This window comes from Helianthus annuus, chromosome 17, assembly GCF_002127325.2.
Source record: "Helianthus annuus cultivar XRQ/B chromosome 17, HanXRQr2.0-SUNRISE, whole genome shotgun sequence".
Classification (NCBI taxonomy): domain Eukaryota; kingdom Viridiplantae; phylum Streptophyta; class Magnoliopsida; order Asterales; family Asteraceae; genus Helianthus; species Helianthus annuus.
This window is the reverse complement of record NC_035449.2, coordinates 2,527,983-2,542,365: the sequence shown is the minus strand read 5'-3', so window position 1 is coordinate 2,542,365 and position 14,383 is coordinate 2,527,983. Positions and strand designations below refer to the sequence as shown.

Sequence of the window (14,383 nt, the reverse complement as noted above, 5' to 3'; positions counted from 1 at the left end):
GTTTGAGATATATGTGCCGCATATTAGTTTCGTTGTGAAGTATATCAGAACACCTTGAAGTCGTTGACTAAATAATGTAAAAGTAACGCATAACCGAGTGTCGTGTCGGACTAACATATGGAGGGAGAGAGTGAATATATATTTTAAAAAAAATAAATATAGTATTTTAACACCAAACGTGTTATAAGTTAAAGGACGTTAAAGTTTCTTTTCGCATCGATATTATTATTACCTTTACTTTTTAATTCTTTTTCATGTTTAAGATATTATATTTCGTTGAACATAGTACTAGAATAGGAGGAAGCCTTGTTAAGGACAAAACAAGAGTTTACATCGAGTTTCTTTTTCTTATATTTATAGGATACTTTTTTTTGCGTCAAGGTTCATTGAATTATAGGCAAGTGTGTAAGCTAATTCCAAATTCATTTGGATGGAGGTATCTTTTTTATTTTCATACTCAAAACTGTACCGTTGAAATTTGCAACTAACAATAATGCAATGGAAGTTATTTATACTATAAGATCATTATTGTTTGTTTTTTCTTCTTTTTTAAATCTTTTGTCAAAAAAACGTTGCCCATGTGGTGAAATGAAGGGCCTTTAAAAAGTTGTCACTAAATCCGTAGCAAATTAAAATTTTTGTGGCAAATAAAATTCGTAGCTAAATTGTTGTGTAAGTCACTAAAACTTTAACAAATGTGTATTCGTCGCAATATGTAGTTCTACTCGTAATATTACCAAGATTCGGAATTTGTTAAAATCTAATTTTTTTTTTCAGTAAATTAATTTCCACAATGTTTTTGCAAACTCCAAACTTTGGATTTGGAATTTTTTTAAAGTAAATTCAAGCTCGAATTAAAAACATCGAATCAAATGATGGAATTGAATTCACATAAAAAAATTGATTCAAATTAAGTTTAAATTTGCTTGATTTAAATTTGATTTGAATTCAAGTTGATTCGAAATTATGTGCATTCGCAAAAGTCTAAAGCCATGTTCAAATTTTGTTTTGTAGGAATTCTGATTTTTTAAAGTTGGATTCTGAAAACCATAACAATCATCTCTTTTTAAACTTGTAAAATAACAAACTTAGTGCTTTGGCTCTTAATGGTTCAAACCTCTTACTGGTTCATTACTTAATGATTCAGACTGTTTGTTTCAAAAGCAGATGTCTCAATGGTTTAGACATTTATCTCTGAATGGTTAAGCATTATACAAAGTCTGAATGATTAAGACCTCTAGTCTGAATTGGTCAGACATTTGCCTTTGAACGGTTAGGTATTATACTGACTCTTAATGGTTCAGACATCTTATTGGTTCAGCACTTAATGGTTCAGAACTCTTACTGGTTCATCACTTAACCATTCAGAAGTTGCCAAACAGCCCCTTGCACCCACACCGGCATGTCCACGGCCACCTTTTTTGGGATCCCGTTTTAGTTTTTTGGAACCCCCTATCAGATGTTTTGTTTGTTTATGTTAAGAAAAAAGTGTGAATGAAGTAGAGACGGTGCGCAAGAGCAGCGGAACCAAACGTCCAAAATGCAAACGGGAGAAGGTATCTGAGGGTGGTGGAGACGCATGGGAAGAAAGTAAAGTGTTGTGAGAAGTGATAGAGACGTGCGTAAAAAGAAAGCTCTACCGCCACTCTAAGCGTGACACAGATGTGGTACCAGGGTTCATTTCACTTGGTTTATTAATAGATATTATTAATTATTAGTCTTATAGTGTATAGTGTAGTCACTATAGTAAATAAAGATATTAATATTAGTTATACGTCTTATAGTGTAGTCATTGTAGGAATTAATAGGAATTAATTATGAACTTGTACCAAAAGTGTGTAATATCAATTCATGTGTTGTAGCAACAAACGTAACTAAAAATCAGTGCGTTATAAGAAAAAGAAGTGTGTATTTGTTTTCTTTATTAAGAGTGTTTACAACAGATGCTTTAAACATTATCTATTTTTAAATTTTAAGGTAAATATATTCCTCTATGAGCCTCTTCATCTTCAATTTCTCTCCCGCAAAATTTGAGGGAAACTATGTTGAAGTTCCAATACGAGGGATTTTAATTTCTTCAATAGGAATTTTATAAAAACTAATTCGTAATTGGTTTATAATAAATATTTATAGAAAATGACTCAAATTTTTACAAATTTGAAATCAAAACATAGATAAAAATAAACACGATATAATAATGTATTGAAATTTATAAAATATGACTAAAATTCCTATAAGTCTACACACACATATATAATTAATTAAGATTGTAACCGAAAGAAAGAAAAAGAAATAATAAGAAAAAGAATATAGAGATATGAATAGAAAATGAGATGCGAGAAGTTTTAAAGATGAGAGTTTTAAAAAAGATAATTTTTAGTTATTGTTATGAATATAAATATTATTATTGTGGTTATCAACTCCTAAAATAACTTAACTTGTTTTTCAAGACTCCATCTCCTATATATATAGTCATTGTATTCTCTTGTATTTGATACACCTATTAATGAAATATTAATCTCTTTTTCTCTACATCTCTTCTATATTGTTTAGCTATTAGGCTTGTTGTTTCACAACACGTTATCAGCACGAATTGCTTTTGGAGTTGGATCGCACCATCATAAGGTAAGTCGCTATTGTCTAATTAACCTTTCATTATTATTTACCTTCACAAACGCAAACCATATTGTAAGTCATATAATTTGTTTATGTTAGAGATTTGTTTTGTTTTTCTATTAAATCTCTCAAAAAAAAAAAAAAAAACCTCATATCATCACTCATAATATTTGGTTAAAACAAGATTCATATTTACTATTTCAATAAAATAAGAAATTACGTATTGTTGAATAAATCGAATTATAATTTTCTTTTACGTTTTAATATAAACGAATGTTATTCATATTATTATTTTTCATATACAAATTTCATGGATATCTTATGTGTTCGGTGGTTTATTTGTGAGGCTGTCAGAATATATGTATATATTTTGAATCTAATATACATACTAAAACCATATTCACTTTTAATGAAAAACTTGAATTTATTATTTATATTCTTTCTTTCCATTCATTCTATCAAGTCGCAACATATAAACAAACATATGGATGATTATGTTTTATAGAACTTTATGATGCGTGCAAGCTTTGAAAAAAAATACAATACAATTTTGGGTATTCTTCTCTTCATACAATTTTGGGTGTTCTTCTCTGCAAACACTCAAATATCAAAGTTTTGGACTTTTCAAACGTAATGTATGATTAAATAGTTTATTTTTTTTAATAAGTAAATATATAAAATTTCTAATCAAATCTCTCGTTTCAATATACAATCTAACCAATTATTCATGTTGAAACATAATTACCTATTCAATTTCAGAAAACCGTTATAAAGAATCATTGTGTTTAAATTTTGTTAAAACAATATTGTATGTATATAATATAATCAATAAATTAATACCCTTCTAGTTCTACGATAAATTAATACCATTCTAGTTTTACGATATTCTTTGCGAAGGGATTTTCCGTCGGTTATTAAAGTAATAAAGTAATTTTCTTATATAGAAATAATAACAGAAGCTACTAGTGTTAAATTTGTTAGATGTGTTGTGAGTTGGGTTGACTCATCAATTTTATTTAAAATTAAATTTTAATTTCTTAAAGTACACTTTCTGAGTATTGATTTTCCGGTGTAAGTTTAAGAGCATTCTCATCCAAACTACCAAAATCTGTGTGGGGGGTTTTTAAAATATAAGAAATATAACAAGTGGTTGTGAGTGGAGGAGAGAGAAAATGTTACTGTTCATCTGTATATTTGGGGGGACACTGTTCATCCCCTATACTTTTTTAATATATATTGAAAGTGGTTGTGAGTAGAGGAGAGAGAAAATGTAATATATATTGAAAAGGAGTGAGAAAAAATATTTGTTTTTTTGTCAAAATATATTGATATAGGAGTTGTTTTTTAGTGGAATGTATGTATATTTTTAGTAGATTGGATGTGAATGCTCTAATAAAGGTATGCATTATATGTATGTTTGGTCAATTACATTTAGGGAAACTAAAAGGAATTATAATTATGACGAAATTTTGGGTTCTCTAAATCACAAAGTTTCTCATTGTTTATTTGTTATCCTAGTTACTAGAGAATGCATGATACAACTAGTGGCCACTTGCTTAACAAATAACGAATAAGCTAGTTAAGTACGTTGATGGATGATGAACTCTAGGTTAGATATAAGTAGCAAATATTGTTACAAGATAATGTTTACGTCTTGACTTTAAGAAATTTCTTTACTAAAGCTTCTTTGATTCAAACTCAGAATAAAAATATAAAAAAAAACACCACAAAAGGGTGAGAAAATATGAATAAAAGAACTTAAAAGTTCCCCCAAATGTATACCAAATCATGTATACAAATATTTGTATATAAGATATACTTGTGATTGGTTAGGTATAGTATGGTATGTTAACACATAAACTATATATATATTTGTTTATAAGGGCAGGCGGGGTGAAATGATTTTAGCACGTGATGAACCTTTTTCACGAGTGATGGAAAGCAAAACACCACTGCCACTCATAAGTATCACTCGTGGATTTTATCACACTCGTTATATATATCACGTGTTATTCATATTGAGTGGTGAGTTATTTTTAAATGGAGATGGGTGTGTGGTGAGTGATGGATATTTCCACTAAAAAAGGTTGTGAGTGATGGAATAATGGTTGATGACATGGCGGAACTTGATTGGATGTTGTGAGTGATGAGTGATCACCACCCCCTCCCCCTAAGGTGTTGAAAAAAAAATCTCACTTTCTAACGTTTTACTATAACTCATTTTATATGGTGACATGTCAGAACATTATCATTTCATGTATTAATTGTATTTATTATGTTGTATATTTGTATAGATAGTATTCAATAGAATAATTAAACCAAAGTTGTGGTTTATTGTCATTCTCAAGAAAGAGCATACGTATGGTTAGATATGACACTCAAATTGTCATACTCCCTAAATCTCATTATCAGTTTGTAGAATGTTATATGATTTTGGACCAGGAAATTGCATATGGCTCGGCCATGTAAATATATATCCCAGTTTATATTATATGGAAAGAGGGTTGTTTATAATGAAAAACTAGACAAAAGATTTCCTTTGTCATACCTAAGAATGCTACTGAAGTAGGAATATTATTAACAGAGTATGATAGTTTGAAATGATTTCATACTCGTGGGACTTAGTAAAGGATGAAAATTCATGAAAGATTTTAGATTCTATCTCGTCCCTTGAAGTGAATGTGATTACATATTAATCATTATAAAGGTAGTGATCATGGACATAATTGAGAAAGTTGTAATAATGAGATCGACCATTTAGAATTGTAAATGGTCATGTTAATAATGAGATGGACCACTAAAAGTGGCAAACTAAGGAGTGATAATATAACATGGTAGTTGAACTATAAAGTTACAAGACACTCTCTCGTATCTAAAGTTTTGTATTACATACGAGTAAGTAATACATATACGATCATAAACCAGAAGTTTATGGATCATAATTATTTAATTAGTTGGCATGACCGGTTAGATCACACCGAGTCGATGATGTTGTGAAACTTAACGAAGAATCAAAAGATTCTTGTTGATAATTAAACTTGTCATCTTTGCTCTCTAGGGAAATTAATGATTCACCAACCAAAGTAGGGTAAGAATCCCTAAATATTCTGGAAGTGATTAAAGGATATGCATATCCCAACTTGATACCATTTAGTGTTTTAAATCGATGCATCGTCTAAATGGTTATCAAATCCACAACCTAAAGTTTGTGTAATTATGGCTTAGCTAATGTGATCATAAGCATATTATTCCAGATTGGCATATTTATTTCGGTTGTAATAGCAAATTGGGTTCCCAAGTTATTGGTCATCATTGGAATACATGTTTTGTTGAGACGATTACTAAACGTGTATGATTGGTTGCAAAACCTATGATCATGAGAGTAGAAGTTCATATGTTATGGATATGTTATTTTACATGCAACATTAATTCACATCAAGCCAACAAGTCATAATATCTTCTCCCCGTATCGTTGGTTTTTGGTTAGGAACCAAAGATGTCCCATCAAAGATTTTGGTTGTGCGACATATATTGAAATTGATCCACCACGATGCACAAAGATGGGATCTTAAAAAGTGGTTGGGAATATATGATAATAAATAGAGCCATTGACGAGATATTTAATTATGGCTCAATTATTTGATATCTATATCATATGGATTAACATTCTCAACATCAGGGGGAGATAAAAAGCAGTTGGAAAAGAAATGAGTTGGTATGAATTATCATTGATCCTCAAAAACTAAAAATGTGAACCAAAAGTTCAGATAATAACTCATTTACAAAGATTAGCGAATCTATTACCAGACACATTTTAAAGAGGTGATTTATATCACATATGCCAACTGCTAATGCTCCAATTAAGATGAGTGTCCCAGAAGGACAACCACATATTTGTGATGGGTCTATTGCACGTCTAATGCGTGGTAGACTAATCGATTCCAATAATAAAATTCCTCGAGAGTTGGAGCAAGTAATTAAGATGGTCAAGTCGGGGTTATATTAATAGGGTCTCCTGAAGAGACATTAGACATGATGGTTCTAGAAGAACCTCAGGTACCTGAAAATAAAAAGATCCCATTATATTGTATCATGTCTATGAAATATATGGAATCGAAACAAAATCGACGTCGTTATACCTTTGTATATAATATAGCGCTTGAAATGATGAGGATCAAAATTTAAGATCTGCCTATAAGAAATGATTGGCCAAAATGGAAAGACGCAAATGAGGCAGAATTGAATTCTCTATTAAAATGGAAAGTTTTCGGACCAACAGTCCGTACAACTGAAGTTGTAAACCATATTGGATACAAATGGGTTTTTTTTTATGTGAATCATGAATTGAAATCAAACTAAGCGATATAAGATAAAATTGGTGGCACAAAATATTTGCAACAACCCATTATTGATGATGAGGAGACACATTCTCCAGTGGTGGATGCATTGACTTTCCAATATCTTGTTAGTCTGGTAATATAAAGAGAGAATTAACATGCGTATTAGAAATGTTATGTATCATTTTGATACTAAAGGTTTACATGAAAGTTCTTGATGGATTTAAATTGTCAAATTCATGTATATACTATCGAATTGAATATAACTGGAACTCCGCATGAGTATCCTATAGTAGTTGAGTGCTTGAAAGGTTAATTGAAACATCTTAACGATGTAATACAATATGGATTTTGGAGATAAAAGCAAGTGTTGTACAACTCGAGATATTCGCATAAAGGGGGATATAAGTTTGATTAAATTAACCATGTTTTATCAAAATTTTACTTTTAAAAGTTCACTATAATCGCAGTTTACAGTGATGATGTTTACACATCGTCGAGAGAAACTGTTGAGCTTTTAGATGGAGAATTTTTGAAAGACCTTGACTATGTAATTATTGCTTGACCTGTAGTTCGAGCATATGTATAAGTACATCTAGAATATGTCGGGTCATTTTGATATGGACAAAGCTTATCCTTTAAGTATGTTAAAGGTTGTTAAGTCACTTGCTATAAGAAATAATTATCATCATATCCTACCAAAGTAGGAATTCTCATTCCAAAAGTACCATAGTTTCTTTCTAGCTATGCATGATTGTATGTATCTTTTATTTGAACTTATCAAAATGATATATCACTTCCCATTGATGAGACACTGGAATGGTATATGGCAATACCCTGAAGGTAAGAATGATATGTGACTATATTTTACTAACTCATCAAAACAAGTTTGGTTAGTCTTGTAGATGCAGGAATGTAACAATACACAGCCGTGGACATATGATATTTTTTGAAAGGAGGGACCTAAAAGTCTCGTTAGAAGATTATACAACATTGCTCAACATAAAGGATTGCACATTAAGGGATCGAGCGACAAATCATTGGCTACAAAATCTTTGTTCGACTTTCAAGGACGATGGACACACGTCACTTAAAGGATACATGTTAAAATGAGGGGGAGACTTATTCAAGTTGCATTCTTTTACCCTTGACTAAGTTTTGTCCCATTGGGTTTTCTTAGTAAGGTTTTTTTTAATGAGGCAACATACCCGATCTAGAAGTATCAGGGGGAGATAATGCGCATTACACGTTGCACTCTTTTTCCCTTAGCTATGGTTTTGTCCCACAGGGTTTTCCTAGCAAGGTTTTTAACGAGGCAGCATCAAGCGTATTATGTTGATAACCAAGGGGGAGTGTTATGAATATAAATATTATTATTGTGGTTATCAACTCCTAAAATAACTTAACTTGTTTTCCAAGACTCCATCTCCTATATATATAGTCATTGTATTCTCTTGTATTTGATACACCTATTAATGAAATATTAATCTCTTTTTCTCTACATCTCTTCTATATTGTTTAGCTATTAGGCCTGTTGTTTCACAACAATTATAGTATTGGAGATGAGAGTTATTTAGTTTAAAGTTGTTCTTTTTCGTAAATGATGAGTAACAACCCGATTAACAAAATAATATACGGATCGAATGGGGTGTGGCGGAAGGTGGAAAAGGCAATAAATCTAAAATTTAATTTTGAAGATTTTGCTGCATTTGCATTTAAAAATAAAATTGTGAGTTGTCGCCAACTTGTTCACTTTACTAGTGGTCAGTGGTCAAATTATATCTCAATTATCATGTTTAATTTCTTATTTGTTACAATGTTAACAAACATTGTTCGATTTTTATTATAAAAAAGGACAATGATATAATGTTTTTTTCACATTCAATAATACAGCTCATGGCACAAAGATATAAAAAAGCTTTCAATAATGATGGGAAGAATTTGATGATGATGCACGTGAATTTCTCGTCCAACATAGTACAAGATTTATTCAACAATTCACTCAATGAGTATGGACTATATATTGATTATTATATTCTAATGAGGTTTGACAAACAAGAGATAATCACTAAACGGGTTTCTTTCCTAACAAAAGTTCTGACAAATTTCCTATAATTCAATGTTTGTGACAGCTTTGCTACAATTTTCCGACAAAAAAATAATAAAAAATCCCTAGAACTTCCCACAAGTTTCCCATAGAATAGTCACAATATGTTGTCGCAACTTCGTCGCAAAGTTAGAGGTGTTTCCGGCATACTTGCCACAGAAAATAGCGTTTTCTTACTTATTATTATTACTAGGTTAAAACCCCGTGTATTACACGGATTGTATAAGTGTAAATTTACATAATAAATACTAAAAACGATCTATCTTTAAAAAAACCTGTGTATTGAACAAAATATAATGTCATATATTAATACATACAGTCGTCATGATTTATCTTTCAAAAATGAACTTTGATATACTATTTACTTATTATAACATGTTACTTTATTTTTTTATATTTACTATTAGCTTAAAAACAGATGTATTACATGGGATGAATAATATTTTTATGATGCATTCAAATTATGATATACAATTATTTTAGTTAGTTTTAAGGACTTTCATGCTTGTTTGTTTATTTTGATAGATAAAACACTCGTCTCAATTTTGTATTCAAGAGAGTTTATAGTACAAAAAGGTGGAGATCGATCCCCACATTTTATGTATTTCATCATTTTTTTATGAATTATACCGTAAGAAATAAATTCTCTTTGAATGGAGTATAGAATTGTTATATTTTTATAAATGATGTTCTTTCTAAATGTTGATGCAATGTGCGATGAATGATGAGTGTAAACAAATTATAACACCACGTCTAATATTACAAAGATGAAACTAAATTGTCTAAATTTGATATTTAAAAGAATTGTGCGACTATAACGGTGAGTCCAAACCATTATAGTGATGCATCTAAAAACACTTATAGTTTGATAAAAGCATATGCCCTGGACCCAAGAATTATTTAATTCTAGTGGAAAAAAAAAACAATAATGCAATCCAATCTAATCTAATCTAATCTAATCTAATTCTAATAAAGGATTCCAAATAATGTCATGTGACGCTCTCTCCTTTAATTTAATAATAATATTATTAATAATGATATATTAGATTATTATTATTGTTATATCAAACTAACTAGGTTAGAACCCCGTGTATTACACGGGATTGAATAAATGCAATTTTATATACCAAATAATAAAAAACATATCTTTAAAAATCTCGTTTATTACACGGGTTGAATAAATACAATTTTATATACCAAATAATAAAACAATATATATTTAAAAATCTCGTTTATTACATTGGTTGAATAAATGTAATTTTATATATTAAATAATAAAAAAGTTATATCTTTAAGAATCCCGTGTATTGTACGGGTTGAGTAAATTTAGTTTTATATATTAAATAATAAAAAAGTTACATTTTTAAGAACCTCGTCGAGCTGAGGAGCGAGACTAAGTTCGACCGTTAGGGAGACTAAAGCGGGAGGTTGTGTTATACGGGTTGAACACATGTAATTTTATATACCAACCAATAAAAAGTTATATCTTTATAAATCCTATGTATTATATGTATTGAATAAATCTAATTTTATATACTACATAATAAAAAAATTATATTTTTAAAACCTCGAGTATTACACGAGTTGCATAAATGTAATTTTGTATAGTAAAAAATAAAAATGTTATATCTTTAAAAAAACCTCGTTTATTACACGGGTTGAATGAATCTAATAAAAATTTATATCTAAAAAAACTAACGGATATACTCGATATACGATGGATGGGGTGATTGCGGTGATTGTTTTTATAAATGTCACGTAAACATAGTGATTACCGTATTTGAGTTGAGAATTGAACACGAAAATATAAGTATAGAACCAAGAACCCCGAGTATTACACGAGTTGCATAAATGTAATTTTGTATAGTAAAAAATAAAAATGTTATATCTTTAAAAAAAACCTCGTTTATTACACGGGTTGAATGAATCTAATAAAAATTTATATCTTAAAAAAACTAACGGATATACTCGATATACGATGGATTGGGTGATTGCGGTGATTGTTTTTATAAATGTCACGTAAACATAGTGATCACCGTATTTGAGTTGAGAATTGAACACGAAAATATAAGTATAGAACCAAGAAACACCTTTTAAACATTTTTAAAATAGGTTCTATCCTTAACTATTTTAGTTTAATAAAATAAATAAATCATTTAAATTAACTGAGTTAAGGTTAATGGACATAACTTGCAAGGGTTTGCAAACATCGAGTACGTTTCCTATAATTATTGAAGACAAAGGACACAGTTTGTAATACGTGACATACATAAAGGACGATTTTTGTAATTTACTCTATTTTAAAATATTATATATATATATATTATCTTCTATATGAACTGTTTAAATTTATATTAAATTTAATTATATAATTATCTTTTAATTGATATTAATTATCTATAAAAAGAGATGACTTTAATGAATGACACATGTCCAAAACTTGTTTCTTTTATTATAGTAGATAGATATTGTTAATATATAATTTTTATCTTTTAACTTTATTATTATTATTTAATGTTATCTATTTATTTAATTATATTGTTAATGATAAGCCGTAAAAACTTTTTTAGTATTGTTTACTTTTTATTATTGTTTATTATTATTATTATTATTATTATTTTATCTTTTATATAGTAAATGAAAATCTTTTATAAAAAAGGTGTATGCTTATCTAAATTTTGTTTAAAATTATTTATAGAAAAACAAATATTTATTCTTATCTAATTTTTAGTTTAAAATTATTATTGTTATTTAACATAGATAAATAGGAAAATAAGGTGAGAAAGCATGAGAAAGTGACATGTGTCAAAAAAGATTTTTGTTTATTAGTATAGGAATTTTTAGTTTAAAATTATTACTGTTATTTAACACTAGGTGGACACCCGTCCGATGGACGCGGGTACATCGTAAATATTGAATGTAAACCTACGTGTTTATGTGTATATGATGTGAAATTATTTAATAAATTCACATTCACATTATATATTAAGAATACCTTAAATACATTTTCCATAATTAACTTTAGACACAAGAGAAGCATAACGAACCCACAAAAAAATCTTTAATTTCACTAACACAGAAAAAACAGTAATTATAAATATATTATCTAATGCATCATTTAGTTCCAAACCAACACTGTTCCAAACATAATGTAAAGACAATATGTCACTAATGCAGACTTTCATTAAAACCAGTCTTATTTTTTGTTAAATTCATCATGAAAAACCATATAAATGAAAAATATGAACACAAAACAATGTTTAAAATTTGGATTTTCAAAACAAACACATATGCCTTTAGAAACATTCTCCTGTAAAAACCGCAGCATTTTCCAAAGCCGTTAGATAAAACTGCATGAAAAACAAAATCGATAAATTTAGGGAAAATGGGTTTGAAAGATGATAACCCAACAGTGGAGGATCTCATTCTACAGCTTCGATAAATGCAGGGATGTTCTCAAATAAAGGTTCCTAGATGTTTGAAGATCAACAAAGAATGACAAATGTCTACAGTGCTACTTCTTTCGACATTTGTCGGTCTTCAAACATCTAGGAAACATTATTTAAAAACATACCTGAATTCATCGAAGCTGTAGAATGAGATCTTCAACTATTGCGTTATCATCTTTCAAGCACATTTTCCCTAAATTTATCAATTCTGTTTTTCATACCTTCCAAAGCCACCTATCCGCCTCCAACTCAATACAAAAATTAAAACCTGAATCAATGAAAAGATTTTGTTAGAGTTATGATCATGAAAACAACTGTTTTCAGAAAAGGTTTTAAGTCATAATTATAAGTCAAAACCACTTTTGACTTAATAAGTCAAAACCACTACTTCCAAATTCAGAATCTACTCACATGTCATTTCATCTTTAGTTTTAGTTCCAATAATTCAACATAATTTGGAACATAATTTTATCAAGAACTAGAACTTTCAAAAACCAATTTTAAATTAAAGTATTACAGTTGACATATAAAAGTCAAAAGATCAAAAGTCAAGCATAAAAAAACAAAACTTACATGTAATCCTGTTCGGCTTAACTGTTTAACAGCCACTTCTAACAGCCACTTCTAACCGTTTATCAGAATATGTGAATAGTGAACTTGATGACCGAATAGATTCTGATGGAGTTTTTGACCGAATAGTGTGTCTAATTCACCAATACCATTGTCAGAACACCAGGCTCAGATTGTGCATTAAGATGACAACACCATGACTGCAAGAGAGGTTGCATGAACAACTGCCATCCTACAAACTTACCATGCCATGATGCTATCTTCACTCAATTTTTACTCACATCTACAAAATCATCATAGCCTCATCTTGAAATAAAAAGAAAATTGCACTTTGCATTCATTTTTACTAAGACAAATATTCTTTGTTTATAAATCTGGTCCAAGCCAAAGCCTTGTTTATTAAAATAATTTAATTTCAAACCGTGGGGCTGCTAGAGAAGAAAGGAAATGTGTAGAGTAGTACACCAAATAAGTTATAGAATTACGAAATAATGGTTATGTATCTACCTGTCAAGAACGTGTCAAATAATAAGAATGATATATTAAGAATTGGCCATGTATTGACTCGTTATGAATAAGACTAGCACACTAATGCCTTACGAAGGAATTGAGAAAGTATTAATATATAAATAAGGCGATGTGATAAACATCATATCTGAATGAAATCGAATGGAATGTGTAAACCCCTAATTTTATAATGAGATTGGCAGGAATCACGATGCGATAAAACTACCTAGGACGGCGAAAGAATGCCCATGAATGAAAGCTTATGATACCGATGGACAAGATCAGGCCTATTAAGTTATGGATTCGTGAAGGAGCAAGTCAACTCTGGTTGTTTCACGTTGGCTCGTACCAAATTAGTGAGGTTAGTAAATGGTTTAACTCGTGGATATTAAATAGAAAGTTACATATTGAAAAATACTTCTATGCGAACCGGTGATATTGAATTGAGTGATCATAACTGTGGAAACTCTGATAGAATATAAGAAACGACAAGTATCGATAAGAAATGCTAACCTTGATGCTCGGCTTGTTGGCCATGTTCATTTGAACAAGGCATTGTAGAAAAGATATGCATGACATAGATAACAATAGTAACCATGGGAATAATGCTTAGTCTTCATGTTAAGTACGGATAAGTAGGTGTAAAAAGGGTGATTTTGGTTGTAATAATAAGTCCTTGAATGACTATAGTATGTGTATGGTAATATATCGACCCCTCCTATGAGCTTAAAGGAAAACGAAAGTAATGATAGTAATGGAATGTCTAGGATGACTCATAGTGAACAAAATGAAAGATA

At 29.7% G+C, this 14,383-nt stretch overlaps 1 long non-coding RNA gene across 1 annotated transcript; it reads right to left on the bottom strand.

Annotated features, from left to right (window-relative positions):
* Nucleotides 1-12,225: 12,225 nt before the first annotated feature.
* On the bottom strand, nucleotides 12,226-12,860 carry LOC110926263. Its single transcript, XR_002585090.2, has 2 exons — nucleotides 12,731-12,860; nucleotides 12,226-12,410 (listed from the first exon to the last, which is right to left on the bottom strand). It is a non-coding gene; the product is annotated as an uncharacterized LOC110926263 (long non-coding RNA).
* Nucleotides 12,861-14,383: the final 1,523 nt, after the last annotated feature.